The sequence below is a fragment of the Delphinapterus leucas genome, chromosome 15 (assembly GCF_059928025.1).
Source record: "Delphinapterus leucas isolate spDelLeu-1000000601 "Yukka" chromosome 15, BTC_Dleu_Yukka2, whole genome shotgun sequence".
In the NCBI taxonomy this organism is placed as follows: domain Eukaryota; kingdom Metazoa; phylum Chordata; class Mammalia; order Artiodactyla; family Monodontidae; genus Delphinapterus; species Delphinapterus leucas.
Genome location: NC_143143.1, coordinates 68,876,590 through 68,893,941, shown reverse-complemented (window position 1 = coordinate 68,893,941; position 17,352 = coordinate 68,876,590).

Below are 17,352 nucleotides of genomic sequence, written 5' to 3'. Positions count from 1 at the left end.
TTCTGGAGAAGACAGTGAGAGTTTTCAACTTACAACTTGGCTCCCAAGTCAAATAACTTACAATAAAAAAAAAAAAAGGAGGCAAAACCTGCCCCAGAGAATGAAGGAGGGTCCGGGTGGTAGACAGATCTGAGATGCCCAAGGTCAAGGTTAAATTTATGGTCAGAAATAAAGGTAGAGGACACATATAAGACACCCCCATCTGAACCCCAATATGCATATTGACCAAAGAAGATTTGTAGAAATTTCTGGGGAAGGGATGTGAGAAAGGAAGAGATGTGAAATGAAAGTTTAGTGAAAGAGATGATCTACAGTGTGATTGAGGAGAACAAGCAAAGGCTCTGGATTGGGATGGGCTGAATTTGTGTCCACAAATGAGCTGTGTGGCCCTGAGAAGTATTTTAAGCCTGGTATGCTTCTGTTTCATTACACTGTGAGTGTAATAGCACTGTGAGGACTAAATGAGGTAATCTACACTAGAGTGCTTAGCATGGAAAAAACCCTCAAAATTATTATTATTATTAACAGCAGCAGAAGCAGCAGCCACAGTAATGACATATAGGGTATCCTGGAGGGGAATCCTTGAAACTCTAAGCATCACTGTCTTGCCAGACTCATAGTCCACTGAGAAAGCAACCCCAAGCAGCTAGAGGGATGCTTCTCTACTAATTTCCTGGAAGGATTTCCACATTTATAGCATTACCCTTGCCTCTTCAGATTAAGTGGTTTTAGTAGAACTCTTCAGAGCTGCCTACCTCACATTCAACAACACTAAACTGTTGTCTTTTAACCAGCAGCATCACATCTCACTCCAGCAGGGAAGATACTTTTCAGCTTCAAGCATCCCCTTCCAGATTGATCCAAATTGCATTGTCTGGGTGGGATTCTTTGGAATTTATAGAATCAAGTGGAGTTATTTTCCATATAATGAATGCTGTTTTTTAATTGTTCTTATTATTATTACATTTGATATTACAAAGCTTAAGGGTTGGAAAAGATTTTAAATGTGCCTAATTTTTTAAAAAAAATCAGTGACTTCCAGAGCTGGCAATATTCTTGTGAGATTGGTCCATTCTTATGGTGATGTTGTTTTGAAAACCAATGCAAATGTTTCTGGAGAACAACGTGACGATATGTAACAGAAGCCACAAAATATTAGTTTTCCTTCATTCAGTCATTCTTCTCAGTGACATTTATCCCAAGGAAATAATTCACCAGAACCCAAAACTTGGCTTCACAAAGAACATGTGTGTCATGGACACAACCTAAAAAATTTGACAATAAGAGAGTGATTTAGTCAATGGCCGAATTTCCACTCACTGGAAAATTTTGTGTCCGTTAAAAACTGGTCACTCAGAAGTCTCTTTTAAGCACCAAAAACTATGTGAACTCTGAAGTTAAATGAAAGAAAAAGACAACAAAAAATAGAACACAAATTTTATTTATAATTATTTAAAATATGTGTTCATATATATATATATGAACTCAACAGAAGACACAGATATCAGATTGCTATTGTGTTAGGGCAGTGTGATTATACATTTTTCTCTTTATAAAAATCTCCCTTTAATACTGAATAAACCTTATATTTTTTACATTAAAAATGGCAATTAATTTTAGAAAACTAAGAGCTGACCATTATTTGAGTTCACCACTGCTTATGTTCATGAATGTGTATTCATCAAGGTTATGTTAACACAGCCTTCACAAAAGCAGAAACACAATTCCGTGACGATAGGTCTGTCTGCTCCTGGTTTTCTGTCTCTATCCTTCCTTGCCTCCCCCGCACACCCACCAGGTAACTTAGTCTCACATGTCTTCTGTCTATAGACCAGCTCCAGGCCAGCCCTCTGCCATCTCCATTGAGGCTGTGCAAATTGCCAACTCAGCTGAGTCCCACTGGGGGCAAAGCTCAATGAAATGATGTAGGAAGCACAATTGTGTTGGTGTTTGTGTTGGGACGGGGCTTGGGGGTCTTCTCTCTTTCAAATCTAAAACGTTCCCATCTCTCCACTCCATTTTTCCTAGAGTAACACTGAGCACTAGGTTTACACGACTCAGAATTTGCAAGTGGAATCTGCTCCGACATTTGTAAGGCCTCAGGGAGCCTGTCTCTTGGGAACCGGACGGAGGACCTTCCCATATGTGGATTTGTCTGCTTTATCTGCGTCTGCATCTGTGTGGTTTTTTCCGTTTGGTTTAAGAGCTCCTAGTGTGTATCCTTACGGATCCAGGCCCCACTCCAAATGGCTTATGCTGGGTTAGGTCCTCGGAGTAGGAATCCAGAAATCTCTATCTAATCTTTTTGGTATAGGATCAATATCTGGGATGAGCATTCCCTTCTCTGCCTACAGAGGAACAGGAATCTCGCCATGTTTTTCTCATGCTTTGTGGTATCCAAGAATGCTAATGCCTCTGTGCAAGGAGAGAGAAATGACATAATAAGGGACTTTCTAATCATTATAGACTCCTCTAAATGTTAGAATACACTTAACTTGCTATAATGTATGTTTTCTCTCTATTACAATTCGCTGGTTAGACTGCAATGAAATGGCTCTGACTTGCAGGCTAAAAGGTATTGAGACTTGCAGGACTGGTATAGAAACAAGATGAGAAAAGAATGCTCAGCAGAGTGGCTTCACAACAATGGGAGACAGAACAATAAAACAAACCATCATGGAGTGAAAACGTGTGGGTAAGTTGGAGTCACTGGCTCTTGGTTCCTGGGCAGCGTAGCCTCAGGGAAACCCAGCCTCTGCTCTGAGCCTGGGCTGCTGGTGCTGATAGGGTTAACGCTGTTCCTGCTCTGATGGAAAGGGGGGGAGGGAGGCAGCTGGTGGGTGCTGGGCTTGGCACAGGGCACCAGGCCTTACTACATCCTCCTCCTCTGGGGCTGCCTGATCCTTGCATTGCTGAGCAGCTGTTGTGTTCCGTCTGCCAGAACAACCTTTGGAAACCTAGTCCCAGAAGTAGCAGGGGTTTCTGTTCCGGCCTATGAAAAGCGAGTAAAGAAGACTTTGCAATTGCACCTTCCAGGGAGGTGCAAGGGCAATATTCATCAAAGAGCCTCAGCTCGAGGCCCCCAGACCCCTTCATCAGGGTGCAGCACTTGGGCTGCTGGCACCAAAAGGAGAAGTGAGGGAGGAACTTTCTAGGCTCCTGATAATGCTGACTGGCTTGGGATCAACCCAGAATAGAAGGGGTTTTCAGAAGCAGGAAACATTTAGCAAGAAATCTCCTAGGCTGCTCCTAACCCAGAGGAGTGGTTTGATAGTGACCAGTAGGATTCTCTGGACTTCTCTTCTGGGCAGTGATCTGGATTGGGTCCACCACAGTTCTGTGCCTGAGCCAGCAGAGGAGATAGGAGAATGCACTCATAGCCAGGCCACTTCATTTGAATGTTGGCTCTGCCGTTTACTGACTGTGTGACCCTTGGAAAGTTAGTTGTGAAATAGCACGCTGGCTCTCAGTTTCTCTCTACACAAAATGGGGGTAAAAATCACATCTATCTCAAAGGAGGTTTATTGGGTAAATGAGTTATGATGTGTAATAGGCTTAGACTGGGGCACTTTATAAGTGCTTACTAAAAGAAAGTAAGAATCACCTTGTTTATACAGGCAGTAAAGATAAATACCTCTGTGGAGAAAAGGTGGATTCGGTTCTTCTTGGGGTGATAGGACCTTCTGAACTAGCCAGGAGAAGGCTTAGCTTGGTGGGAAAATAGCCACAGTGGTACACAGCTGGAACCCATTGGTAAGAGACAATTGTGTACCTTACCTTCCAAATTCCATGTTGAGTGACATCACCTCGATAACTTGAAATCAGACAGGGTGGGAGTATTTACACCATAGAAACTGACAAATGCTACACTTATGTTTTTGTCTTGTTTTAAAAGGCCAGTTGTTAAACATTCACCAATATACCACTGGTTTTGTAGCACATATTTCTGAAGGCCTAAGCAGTAGTAGATTGTCTGTCTCCCAGCAGATTTTAGTTCTGTCTGACTCAGATCCACCCAAGCATCCCTAGGATGAGAAAAGGAATTCTAAGCATATACTGGAATAAAAGGTAACATTTCTTGAGCAGCTATTATAGACCAGGTGATGTGCAAATGCTTTGTACGCATTAGATCACATAATGATTACAGCAACCTTAGTAGCAGTGCCATTTTACAAGTGATGAAAATGAGGCCCAGATTGGGTTCATAACGGAAGGGAGTGGCAGAGTGTGCTACAGGGTAGAGTGGCCCCCTAATATGAATAAATGGGTCAGCAAATGTAAATTCATTACCCACTCAATATTTCATTAACCCATACTTTCCAAGGACTCCATATTGAACGCATTCCTCTGTGGCTTCTAATGGAATTAAAATTACCTTCTAAGGAAATACTTGGTGTTTCTAAGATCTATTTTAACTAAGCTAGAAGTTGTTGTTAACATAAGTCACTCATCCCAAATAAATATATTAGACTTCTTCCATGTGAAGGATACTGTCCTGGGAACAGAGATTAATAAAGAGAAGCATATGACTTGATTCCTGGTCTTAAGAAGCTGGCAGACTTCTCAGTGAGAAGTTGCTTGAAAGGCCATTCCTATCCCAAGGCGGGTCTTCTGGGAAATCTTTAAGCAGGGGTGTTCCCTGGGAGCCAGGGTAAGCAAAGAAACTCTCCAGGATTCAGGTCCTCATCTGGACAGCAGCACCACAATTGTACCATTGCCTCACAGTTTTGTTGTAGGGATCGAATGAGACAATATATTTATAAACTTAGTTCAGTACCAGGCAAATGGTAAGAATCTCATGCATCATCAATACTAACTGATATTCTGATGACGTTTCAGTAGGGTAAGAAGTCTGCAGGTGCTTCTTGTGTTGGAGCAAAGCAGAAAGATACTAGAACATAGCGAGGGAAAATTAATTTGAAACAGCCCTTCATAGCTTTAGAACATTTATAACCAAAGAGGAAATAGAGTGTAATGCTTAGGAGTAAAATAAGCTTGAATTCTGGATCTGCCACTTACTTATATGTCCTTAAAGATTAGGGTCTTGACTTTTCTTGTAACAGTGGCCAGAGTAGTCCTTTCAAGAAGTAAGTTGGGGCTTCCCTGGTGGCGCAGTGGTTGAGAATCTGCCTGCTAATGCAGGGAACATGGGTTCTAGCCCTGGTCTGGAAAGATCCCACATGCCGCGGAGCAACTAGGCCCGTGAGCCACAACTACTGAGCCTGCGTGTTTGGAGCCTGTGCTCCACAACAAGAGAGGCCGCGATAGTGAGAGGCCCGCGCACTGAAATGAAGAGTGGCCCCCCGCTTGCCACAACTAGAGAAAGCCCTCGCACAGAAACGAAGACCCAACACAGCAAAAATAAATAAATAAATAAACTCCTACCCCCAACATCTTCTTTAAAAAAAAAAAAAAAAAGTAAGTCAGATGAAGTCACTCGTATGATCAAAACTCTCTGATAGGTCACCATTTCACTCAGAATAAAAAGTCCTTATGACAGCCTTCAAGGTCCTGAGATCTGGTCCCATTGTTTCTCTGGCCTCCCTCCCTTCCCTATCACTCTTTCCATCATCCCTTCTATTCTATCCACATTGGCCTGTGTGCTGCTGATCCTGGGCCTCAGAGCCTTTGCATTTGGTGTTCCCTCTGCCTGGAATACTCTTCTCCAAGATAACCATATTGTACCTACCTTTCCTTCACCTCCTTTAAGCCTCTGGTCAAATATCACTCTCTTAATGAAGTGTAGCTTAATCTGGCTGTTTGAAATTGCAAGCCACCACCCACATCCATCCTGACACTCCAGATCTCATTTAATTACCATAGAACTTTTCACTATCTAATATCCTATACAAGTTAACTTATTTTTTATGGTTATTGTTTGCTTTCTGATTACCCCAGTAGAACATAATCTCCATGAGGGCAGAGGGATCTTGACCTATTTTGTTTGTTGATATATTCCAAGTCCTGGAAGAGTGACTGACACATAGCAGACAATAAATATTTGTGAAATGAAGAAATGAATTCCTTAACCTCTGTTAATCCCAATGTCCTCTTTTCAAAAATAGGATTACTAATACTAATTACTTTATAGGACTATCGTAAGAATTAACTGAAATAATACATATAAAGTATTAGCATAGTGCTTGTTACCCAGTAAACATTTAAGAAACCATTATTATCATTATTATTTGTCAATAATTTTAACCTCAGTTAGTAATGTTAGTTTGGGAACAATCTCCATTTGTAAAGCAGTTCATCTCTTAGCCAAAGATTGCTTTAATTAGTCAATATTATTAATTGTTTACATGATCAATTAAGTGACCATCCAAGTACAGGAAGCAACTTTTGGTCAGATCACAGAGCTCTCAGATTTCGAATCAGGGAGTGAAGATACTGCCTTTATCTCCTGGGTGCCACAAGATGTCTTTGGCCTCTGTTCTGCCCTGGGAGTGCACCCATGCTTTTGTTCTTTTGGGCAGGTTCACAGCTTCCTCTTCTCCAGGAATATGGGGCACACATGGCTGTGTATGACCTGGATGTCAACACTCCCACTAACTCTACATCACATCCCTTATCATTTGCTCACTTCATGGATCAATTCTGAATTCCAGGAGAGAGCACATGGTTGATCTTGGTGGGCTAGTTGTTCATCACTGTCTCATTGTGTAGGGCTCCTCATATACAGGCTTCCATGGACTACTGGAGAATAAGCCACAGGATTTGGAAGTGTGAAAGGCAGTGACTGTCCTGGCTATCATGATGACAATATAGCACAGCACCAAGAGCCCAGACAAGGTTTACATATTGGCTCTGGGACATTTAACTATTTATGCTTCAATTCCCTCCTGTGTAAAACTGGATAATGATAATCATAGTAACCATAACTTCATAGGGTAGTAGTGAAATTAAACAACCTGATGTTTTATTGAGTGATTCAGAATATAGACAGATATATATATATATATATATATATATATATATATATATATATGTGATTTTCAGAAGCCACATCTAGGAAGCCAATGAATACATCCAAAGCAGCTGAACACATAGAGCAGATGGTCAGCATATACAAGCACATAAAAGATGTATACCTTCTCTCCCTCTGTGCTCTCTTCATGTCACTTCAAAGGAGTTTACACCCAAACATGTGCCTAGAGAATCCAGGGAGTGAGGCCCCTGCTCCCTGCTGCTCTGAGAGATTAATATGTTCCCCAATACCCTCTACTCTTACGGGAAAGATCAGGCTTCTGAGTTGAACTGGGGTGCATTTATTGGGAACCACATACTAGAATATCTCCACCATCTATATCCCTCCCTCCCAGATTAAATACTTTGTTTCCTTCTCCCTAGTCAGCTCAGACCCATTATCTTTGAATCACTGCTCTGTATCCTAGACCTGTGCTTCTCTTCCCGACCTAAACTTAATCTCTGCCCCTGAAATCCATCAATTGCTCCAACAATGTCAGCTCGGCCAGCTGTTCCTGGAATTGTGGTTTCCCCAGGGTCCTGAACATCACTATCCGAGAATTCTAACCCTGGAAGGAATCAGGGGAGGTCAGAGACCATGCATCCATCTATCTATACATCCATGCTGACCTTTTAGCAAATGGCAGCCAGCCCCTGAGGGCCTTCCTGCTGGCAGAGCCGTGTCTGTGACATACACCAACTCATGAAGTTTGTTTTACGGCAGTCTCTGTATTCAACAGGTGGGTGTGGCACCCCCATTGCTTAGCTGACAGAGGTCAAGTCTGGCTACTTTAGTGGCTGGGAAGGGATTCAGACCCCTGCTGCCGAGTCCTAGGCTGCAATTAATCAGAGCCTGGGGCCAATGCAGGGTCTGAACATTAAACCAGGCAGTAAGCAACGGGAGCAATTAGGAGCCAGGATGAGGGTACTTGGCCAGGGATGGAGATATGGAGGTCAGGACCTGGGGGAAGCCCAGGCTAGAAATGGAATTCAAGGTCAAGAGTGTAAGAGAATGGAATTGGGATGTCAATCAAAGCGAAAAGCAGTAGGAAGCAGAATGAACGAGGGTGATGGTGACAGTTGTTCTGGAAAAGAGCAGAACCAGAAAGGCAGAGCCCAGTGCAAAAGAGGGGCTGCTGCCCTGTTGCCTGGTGGTATGGCTTCCTTTCCTAAGGGTTCTCATCTTGGTTTCCGTGTCTCTTCTTTAACTCCTCCATTAGGTCCTGTGCCTCATGCCTCTGGCTCTGTCTTAACCCCTCCACTATGGAGGCTGCGTGGCAGAAGAATGGACAATGGTGATGAGCACAGACTTGGTATCTAGACAACCTGACTGTGAATTCTGCCTCTGCCCTGTACTAGCTGATTAACTTTGGACAAGTTACTAAACCTCTTTGTGCCTCAGCTTTTCCATCTGTTGAGTGGAGATAATAATAGTGCTGAACTGTAGGGCTGTTAAAGGGAGTCGAATTTTAGTCAATATATGGAAAACACTTAGAGCACATGATATGCATCATATACATGTTTGCTTATTATTATTATGAAATGACTGTCTTAGTCCTTGGAGAAAAGGGTCATGCACAGACCATCAGAGCTTGGAAGTTTACCAAATCTTTTGGAAGCCAAACTGTGCCAAGATTGGGGGGAAAAGTTTCAAATTTGGGATATTGTTATTGTACATACAGGAGGAAAAAAAGTTCATTTTTCCAAGATTTTGCCCGATTGCCCCAGAAAGAAAACATTTTCATTGTGTGGTCATGATTGGGAACACATGTGAACCACACCCCACTTAGCTCAGCCCCTTTCCGTCCTTAGTCTGTCTGTCTCTCCCTCACTCCTGCTCTCTGTTACTAATTAGAAAGAAACCAAGTAGAATTTGGTGTTTCCTTCCCAGTCTTGGTAGGGGAGCCTATAGTGGATTAATTACCTCAAGCCGTTCTGGCTTCCCTAAGGAACAATCAGTGATGGGACTTGGGGTCCGGTGGCTTAGGGAGGCATGGCAAATTTAAATCTCCACCCAAAGGGAACAGAAATTAATTTAAATAGGAGGCAGTGTGGTCTGAAGTTTAGTGGAAGAGGATAAGTAATCAAAATTATATTTTCTGTCTTAGCTCAACCACTAAATTCTTGTGAGACTTGGTTCTGTTGCAGAATTTAGCTTGTGGGGGAAATAAATCTACCTTTCAGCCAGGGAGATGGTGAACAATGATAATAGCTATCATTTAATGAGTTCTTACTGGTAAGGACCAGGCATAGTACTTATGGTTTTATATATATTATATATATGTGAGTGTATGTATATAAAAAAATTATATATATTATACATATATGTATATATTATATGTGTATATATTACTTATACTTTATCTACATATATGTAGATAATTTATTTATATATACTGTGCATATTATATACAAATATTATATATAAATTTATATATGTGATATATACATATGCACACCCACAGCCACACATACATATACACACACACATATATATATAAATTTATATATATATATGTATTGGGTTGGCTAAAAAGTTTGGGCTTTTCCATAAGAGCTTATGGAAAAACCTGAATGAACATTTTGGCCAATCCAATTTTAAATACACACACACACACACACACACACACACACACACACACACACATATATATATATATATATATATATATATATATAAAGTAAAACAGTAAATACCATTCCTGGCACTTACCAGTAAGAACTCATTAAGCAACTACTGTTGTCATATATATACATACACATGTATATACATTACATATATATATATGTGCAGATGTATATAGATATACATATATTTTATGTACATATACATGTATATATATGTGCAAATATATATATATTTAATCCTCCCTGATAAGGCTGTGATTATCCCCATCATATAAATGAGGAAACGGGATCAGTAAATGATGTATTTGATTTTCCCATGGACCCAAATCTGGAAAGTGACAGGATACATATGTCATGCTCAGTTCTGACTTACCCTGAGTCCCAGATCTTAACTGTTCCATCATACCGTGCATTAATACAAGGAAGTGCAATTATGCATTTTAGAATTATTTTGAAAAAAAAGATCAAGAAACACTTTTGAAGGGTTGCTAAGATGGCTCAGTTGGCTGAGCAATCCATTCCTCAAGCACCCTGATTACTCTGTGTTACTCTACTCATTTTACTTTGGATACAATTGTATTTTTGGCTTTGAGCTTTTAATTAACGAAACTAATCCAGAAATCAGTTAGTTGTTCCCATCTATATGGATATAGTATTTCTTCTGGAAGGTTATGGGGCCGAAAGCTGGGGCAGATTCAAGCAAGATGCTCTGTCTGAAGTCAGCAGGGAGTTGTGTGGGAGGGCAGTCGTGGACACAACAGTGCTTCCAGGGCCTTTCCCAGTTGAGGAAGGACCTGATGTCCCATGGCAAATCGGAGGGGGAAGTCAGAGAAAGGAGTCGGGCTGGTCACCAAAAGAAGGGAACGATGTAAGGGTTGGTTTGGGTGTTTTCGACATATGATTAATGCCTTTGCTCCCAGAATCACTTCAGATTGGCTCAGCTTCACATGCAAATCCATTGCCCAGCCCCTGCCATGAGCTTCTTCAGGTGAAACATGGCAGCTGTATGTCTTCGTGATATTACCATGACTCTAGATCTGGAGTTGATGGCCAGTGGCCAGATTCACAGTCACCCTAACCCTTCTGTAAGGACAACTCCAATTTCCCCCTTATTCCAGAACCTTGCAATAAGAATATTGTACGGGTCCTCCGTTTTCCTCACACTGCCCACTCAGGCACTCAGGAGAACTCAAACAGAACATTATGAAGGGATAAGGAATTCCCTGGGGACACTGAGGGAAACGAGGTAATTTCTTTACTGGTGGATATTGCATGCCCCCATTAAACAGCAGCAAGAACCCCGGAGAAGAAAGCATACTTAACAACCAAAAACGAAGCTCAAAACGAAGGAGAAGGCAGGCTTGTTTCAATCATCTGCCCCTTGTTCTGTAATAAAAATGTATTTTTTTTTCCTGAGAACAATTTAGTGTGGCCAATAAAAGCCCAGCTAATTTCTAAATCAGCATGCAGCCAAGTCAGCCACCCAAGAGCTCTCTCCTAGGGCAATATTTCTGAGGCACACACAATCTATACTAAAGTGATCAACATGCCTCCGTCCTGCCAAGGGGATGCGTTAGCAGAGCCCAAAATATGACAAGAGGAAATTTATGTGCAACTTTTACACATAATATCTCATTATGACTCTTCCCAATCTTTCAATTTTAAAAATAAATGGCCTTTGTAATGATTTTACCAGGAGAACATCTAAACTAAGATTAAAAAGAAAGGAGGGAAGTGGTTCAGCTCTTGTGATTTCTTCCTTTTCTCCTGGTCTTACTTTATGGAAATTCACTCTTTCACTCTTCCTTTCTTCTTTCCTTCCCTCCCTCCTTCTTTCCCTTCCATTCCTCTCTTTCTTTTCCCTCCTCCCCTCTTCCATCCTTTCCTTCCTTCCTCCCTTCCTCCCTTCCCTCTTTCCTATTTTTCTCTTTCTTTCCCCTCATCTAAGAAGAAGTAAAAATGTTAGGATCTGACATTTTATCTAAAGGAACAAGAACTCTGTTAGAAGCAAAAACGACTCTGACTCATTGGTACATGACACAAGTTTCCACTTAGAATGGAGTGTTTCTTGCCTAAGAATCTGGTGTTAATTGATATCATATCCCCAAACTCTCCCATCAGTTTCCTCCTGTCTCCCACCCTTGTGTCTTACAACACGATTGCCGACAGAGACACACCCACAAACATAGGAGTAGATCCCTTGGGCTTCCTCATGTCACATATCCCCATATTACCTCCTCTGCTCATGCTGGGTCCAGGACTGCTGTCCTGGCAACCCCGTGCTTTGTGGGGCAGCCAGCAGAGTGGGAGACAGGGGATGGTGGTCACTGTCCATCATCAGTTGACAGTTGGGCCCAACGCTTTAGAGAGAGCCAACATTTCTTCCCCTGGTGTTGGCCTGAAGCTTTAAAACTTTGTCCATTCTTTATCCGGTGGAGCTATCCAGCTCCTGGTCTCCCATCTCCTTGTATATGTATCTTTCTCTCTTCTGCTAGAGAGCCCATCTCCTGTGACCTGTAGCCTGGAACACAGCTGCCCCTGGTGATGTCTCCCAAAAGTAGGGCTCCGGGGCTTGTTGTTTATATTCATCAATTTATATGTTACAGCATTATCCATAAAGAATGGACTCTACTCAGGCTTGGAATTCGTAGGTGAATTAAACAGTGTAGCTCTCCTTGAAGAACTCAGTCTAGCTGGGGACACAGACCCATAAACAATTAAAGCCATTCCATCATGAAAGTGTCAGAACGGAGGGTGACTGTGGAGGCAGGTGTGATTGGCTGTGCTTGGGAGTGTCAGCCTTGATTCAGAAATGATGTGCCTTGGGGTAGAGGATTTACTGAGGGGCACTGAAGGAAGAAGTGCTAATGGAAATTTTCTGAACATCGTGCCTTCTTAATCTCAGTCTGAGCTGAATTTATGTGAGATGGGATTCTATTTCAAGGTGGCAAAGCATGTTTTCCTGTGTGTATGAGAAGAAAGGGCTATCTTAATTTCACTCCAGGCATCAAACAGATCCAGTCAAATCAGAGGCAGAGAATTGAGGCAGAAACACTGGTGGTTTGATCCTTGACTTGGAATCCAAAGCACTTGGTTGAAGCCATGAGGAAAATCAGAATTACCATGGTGAGCTGGACAATGGATGTTAACCTGGGCCTCTGATGGATACTCTAAAGCCCTACAAAATATGTTTCATCTTCACCATCTCCAACCTATTCTTTATGCTCTTTGCTGTCAATAAACATTTTGGCCACAGCTTAATGAGCATTAGTCACCTGAGTAGTATCAACAAGATGGTACTTGCATGCACGACGTTATTTAACCTCCACAGCTCTTTGGAAGGACACCTTTTCATTTCTGTGATACTGATGAAGAAATTGAGTTCACAGATGTTCAACAACTTGTCTATGGCCTACAGTCATAAATGTCAGGGTGAGGATTCAGCTTCAGGGCTCCTAAAAGGCAGACAATACTTCTCAGGGCTGCTTGCTACTGCATCCAGGCTGTATACTTCCAGCCCTGTCCTTTGACTATCCATGTCTTCTCCCTGCCTCCTGTCCTCAATCTGAGTTCTGTCTCCTCCCACACCTCTGAAAATGTCCCTGTGTGCAGTGACCTTCCCCTCTGTGAAGTCCTTTCATGAGCATTTACTGAGTATCAATCACATGTTAGTCTCTGGTTTAGGTCTTTTCACAAGTGGCTAGGCTTTAGTCTTTACACTGAACTTGAGAGGTAGATCAGAAAGCACACCTCCACCACCCACTAAACAAAAGTAGAGACTGCAATGCATAGAGTTCAACTAACGCGCAGAATTCAACTAACAGGCAAAACAGCACATACCTGTCAATGATGAGATCAAGGCTTGATTCTGCTCCCCCAGACAAAATTCACTGCCTTCTCCTCTGTGATTCTCTAACAACTTTGCTTTGTTTCAACGATCACCATGATGCTTGGCATTCATAGATAATCAACAAATATTTTGAACAATAAATGAATAAATGAATGGATTAGTTATATTAGGGAGGAGTTATAGGCTAGCAGAAAAGCACATGGATTCTGAGATTGGACTCCCGGGGCTTAAACATAGGCTCTGCCACTGACTAGTCACAGTGTTATGGACAGGGGGACTTCCCCTTCTGTCTCATTGGCTGGGACAGAGCCTCATGCATATTTATGACCAATCACTAGCAAATTCATGAAACTGGTCCCAAACTGCCTCTGTTTTGAATACCTGACATATTTTCTATACCAGAGACACACAGTACAGCTATTGATTGACTGATTGATTTTCATTTAAAGAGAATATGAAAGCCTATGTTTTTCCCAGAGTGGGAAAATGGGAACAGCATGGAGGTGAAAGGAAGGAAAGTAAGAAGATAGAGTAAAATTAATATTTGTTCTGCACTTACTAAATTATGGACCCCAGATTTGCACATTGATGCTGGTCTTCTACTTTAAACCTCCCAACCACATTTCAAATGGAGAAGTAATGTAAATGAAGAAACAGAATCACAGAGAATGTACTTTATCTTCCAAGATCATGAAGCTGTTGAGTATCTGGCCAAGATGAATATGTCTTCTGATTCTAAATCCAGTGCTTTCTTAGTAATAGAATTGGAAATCCTTGCTCTCTTAAACAAGCCCTCAGTGCCAGGGCTTGGGTTCAGGATCCAAGGTCTGGATGAGAATTGGGGAACAGTGAACTTTGACTCCAGTAGATGCCTCTTTGTCAGAAGGCAGAGAAACTTCAGGACACACCATGGAGAAGTGATCTGCTGAACTTTTACTTCTCTATATAACTCTATCCCACCAAACTGAAATGGAAAAGTCAAGACAGTCTTGCTCTTTAAAAAATACTTGATGTGAAAAACCCCCGAGAAAAGGAGTTAACTGTCTCTTTTTTTTTTTCCTCAAAGTATAAACAGTGTTTTTCCTCTCTCTTTAAGTGATAAATTTGAGGCTAAAACGTGAAGTGGAACACATTATGCAGAAAGTGCTTATTTTCTTCTGATGTTTGATAGGGATTACAATTGGTAAAAGCCCAAACTCTGTTTCCCCTTTTACGCAGTCTGTCATTTTTGTCAAACAAGAAGCTGATTAAGTTTCTATCAAAAGAACAAAAGGCTCCAGAAAGATTCTTCTTAAAAAAGAAGAGGCCTCAACAATTACCCCATGGAAAATACATTTAGTGTTGAGCCTGTGACTTAACTCTAAAGCTGGTGTACCCTTTCTGTTTAAACGGCGAGTGTTAGGAACATGCTGACTAATCCCATTGAATTCACCCTCTGACATGTAAGAGAACCTTATGAACCACTGACACCAAAATCTCCGAATATTCACCATGCATATTGGGGGGATTTCTTTTTAGTGGATGTATTTCAAGTCAGCCATTGTAAATGGAAAAAGGAGGTGATTCTGTCAGGAACAAATAGGATGGATGGAAGGGAGAAAATGCTTGTGGCTGGTTGTAAAATCGGCTACACGTGACTCCCCTCCCTCTCCCCATGGCCTTTGGTAGTGCCTTCCTACACTGTCTCTGCTCTGTTGCCATGACTTGATTCGGCCAATGTGACCCAAGCTGATACTTGGACAGGGAATGCACATTGGGCCCTCTCTGGCCACCCTTGAGAATCTTGTGGCCAATGACAGGGAAATTAGCCTAAACCAGCCTATTGGATTCTGAGAGACATGGGGTCGAGTCATCCCTGTAGTCCCAGCTGACTTTGTGCCAACCGCTAGATATGTGAGTGAGGCCATTCTAGACCACCCAGCCTCTGCCAAGCGAACCCCAACCGGAAGAACTCCCCAGCCAGAGAGTCATGAATCTCACAAAACTCAGTGAAGCATGAGAAATAATAAATGCTTATAGTTATAGAGATTTTGGGGGTGGCCTGTTCTGCAGCAAAAGCTAAGCAACCCGATGATCTTCTCTTTCCAGATCCCAGTCTCAGTCTGTTGACTATGACAGGGTAAGGTTCTAATCATAATTCAGAATGGCCTGCTTTTGAGATCTACCATCAGAGGCTTTCAGGCACAGAGCCTGTATTTAGCAAATTCAAAAAGTTGACCCCCTTGTTTACATGGCTTGTCGTCCTGCCACCCACATGCAGCTTTGACCTAAGATTTAAATTCTTATTCACTAGCTACTGAACTCTCCCTTTTTCAGATATGATACCTTTTGTTTGTCTTATTGTTGGACTATAACCCATCCAGTTTTTCATGTTATGTAGCTCAGTCTTGGCACTGCCAGGTGTACGAGCTCCTGACTGCTAAGTGGAAAAGACCGGTGAGACATCAAGATACCCAAATTGCCTCTGTCTTGAATTTTCTCATAATCACTGTCCTCATCACACTCCTTCCCAATGCTTTTCCTTTTCTCACCTCTAGGAGAAGCCCCCTTAGGTGATATGGAACTGTATTAAAGAGGGAAAAGATCTAAGCCAAACTTTTTGAACTTCTCTTTTGTGAGTAATATAGACATGCTTCCTGGATACAGTAGTCCCCCTTCTGGTGCTCAGGGAATCTGAATTCTGGCTTACTTTGACAAGCTAACTCTTCCATACAGACTTGCATTAATAACCAGTCAAACCTGGGGTATCTTCCCTTTCTGTCTTCATTTCATGCAGTCATTATAATCAAGTGTGTTGTCTTGAGCTTAAACCAACTTTCATTTCAGAGTCATCCCCTGGCCGTGGAAAACCCCCAGAGATTGTGAACTCAAGCAGGTTAGGAGAGTCATCAAACCCACACAGATTTGCTATGTACCAGAAGCCTCCTGCATTTTCTGTGAAACAAAGAGAAGAGTCTCCAAGCCCCAGTGCCAGACCAGATGAGCCCATTTTCATATAGATACTGGGAGAGAAGTTGCCACTTGTGTTTTCCTGCTGGCAGCCAGCCCTAACCATCTCTGGCCTCGCCCCAGACTGCCTCCCTGAACTCAGCCAGCAAAACACGTCTGCTCACAACCTCACTTCATTTCTGGCCTTTTCCTTTTCTTTTTTTTTTTTTTTTAAGAAAGTCAAATAAACTTAACCTGGGGTGACTCAAGGGATGTTTCATGTTCTTGTTGTTGTAAAGCACAGAGTGTGCCAGTAACAGCATGAGAAGGTCACAAGAATTATAACAGAATGAATGATACCTTCTTATTAGTCTAATGGAGAGGAAAAATAATGGTGATCTGGAGGCATCAAAGATCTCTAGTTTTCATTTCTAGGGCATAAAACAACTCTTGGGCTATATCCCAAGAATTCCAGTTTTGTTATGGCAATGACATCATGTTGTTGGTTGTCCATACTGCTGCTGTTTAGGAGCTGCCTAGAGAATAGGCATTTGAACCCACACAACATCTAAGACCACAGCTTCTATGTGACCAATTTGGGAGGGCTCACTTTTGCTATAGTTCTCTTAGTTCTTTGATTAGATTATTTCTCAAAATCACAGTATAACTTGAGTCCTGATACAAGGACAGGTTTAGGTTGACAAAGTCATTGGGGTCAGGGCTATGAGTCAAAGGTGCCCTGTCTCTTATGGAGGAAATTCTTAGCATCTTCTTCACTTTAGTTTTTGCTTTAGATGTAACTTTGTGATACCAGTAACTGAAATGGGAGGGGACTGAGGTGCCAAGGAACAGAGTCTGTATGTTACTGAAATTAAGTTGATATAAATTTAAATTAGAGTATTATAACTTTAAGATGTTAAATGCATTCTTCATGGTAACCACAAGGAAAATCGTTATAGAATACACACACTAAAAAA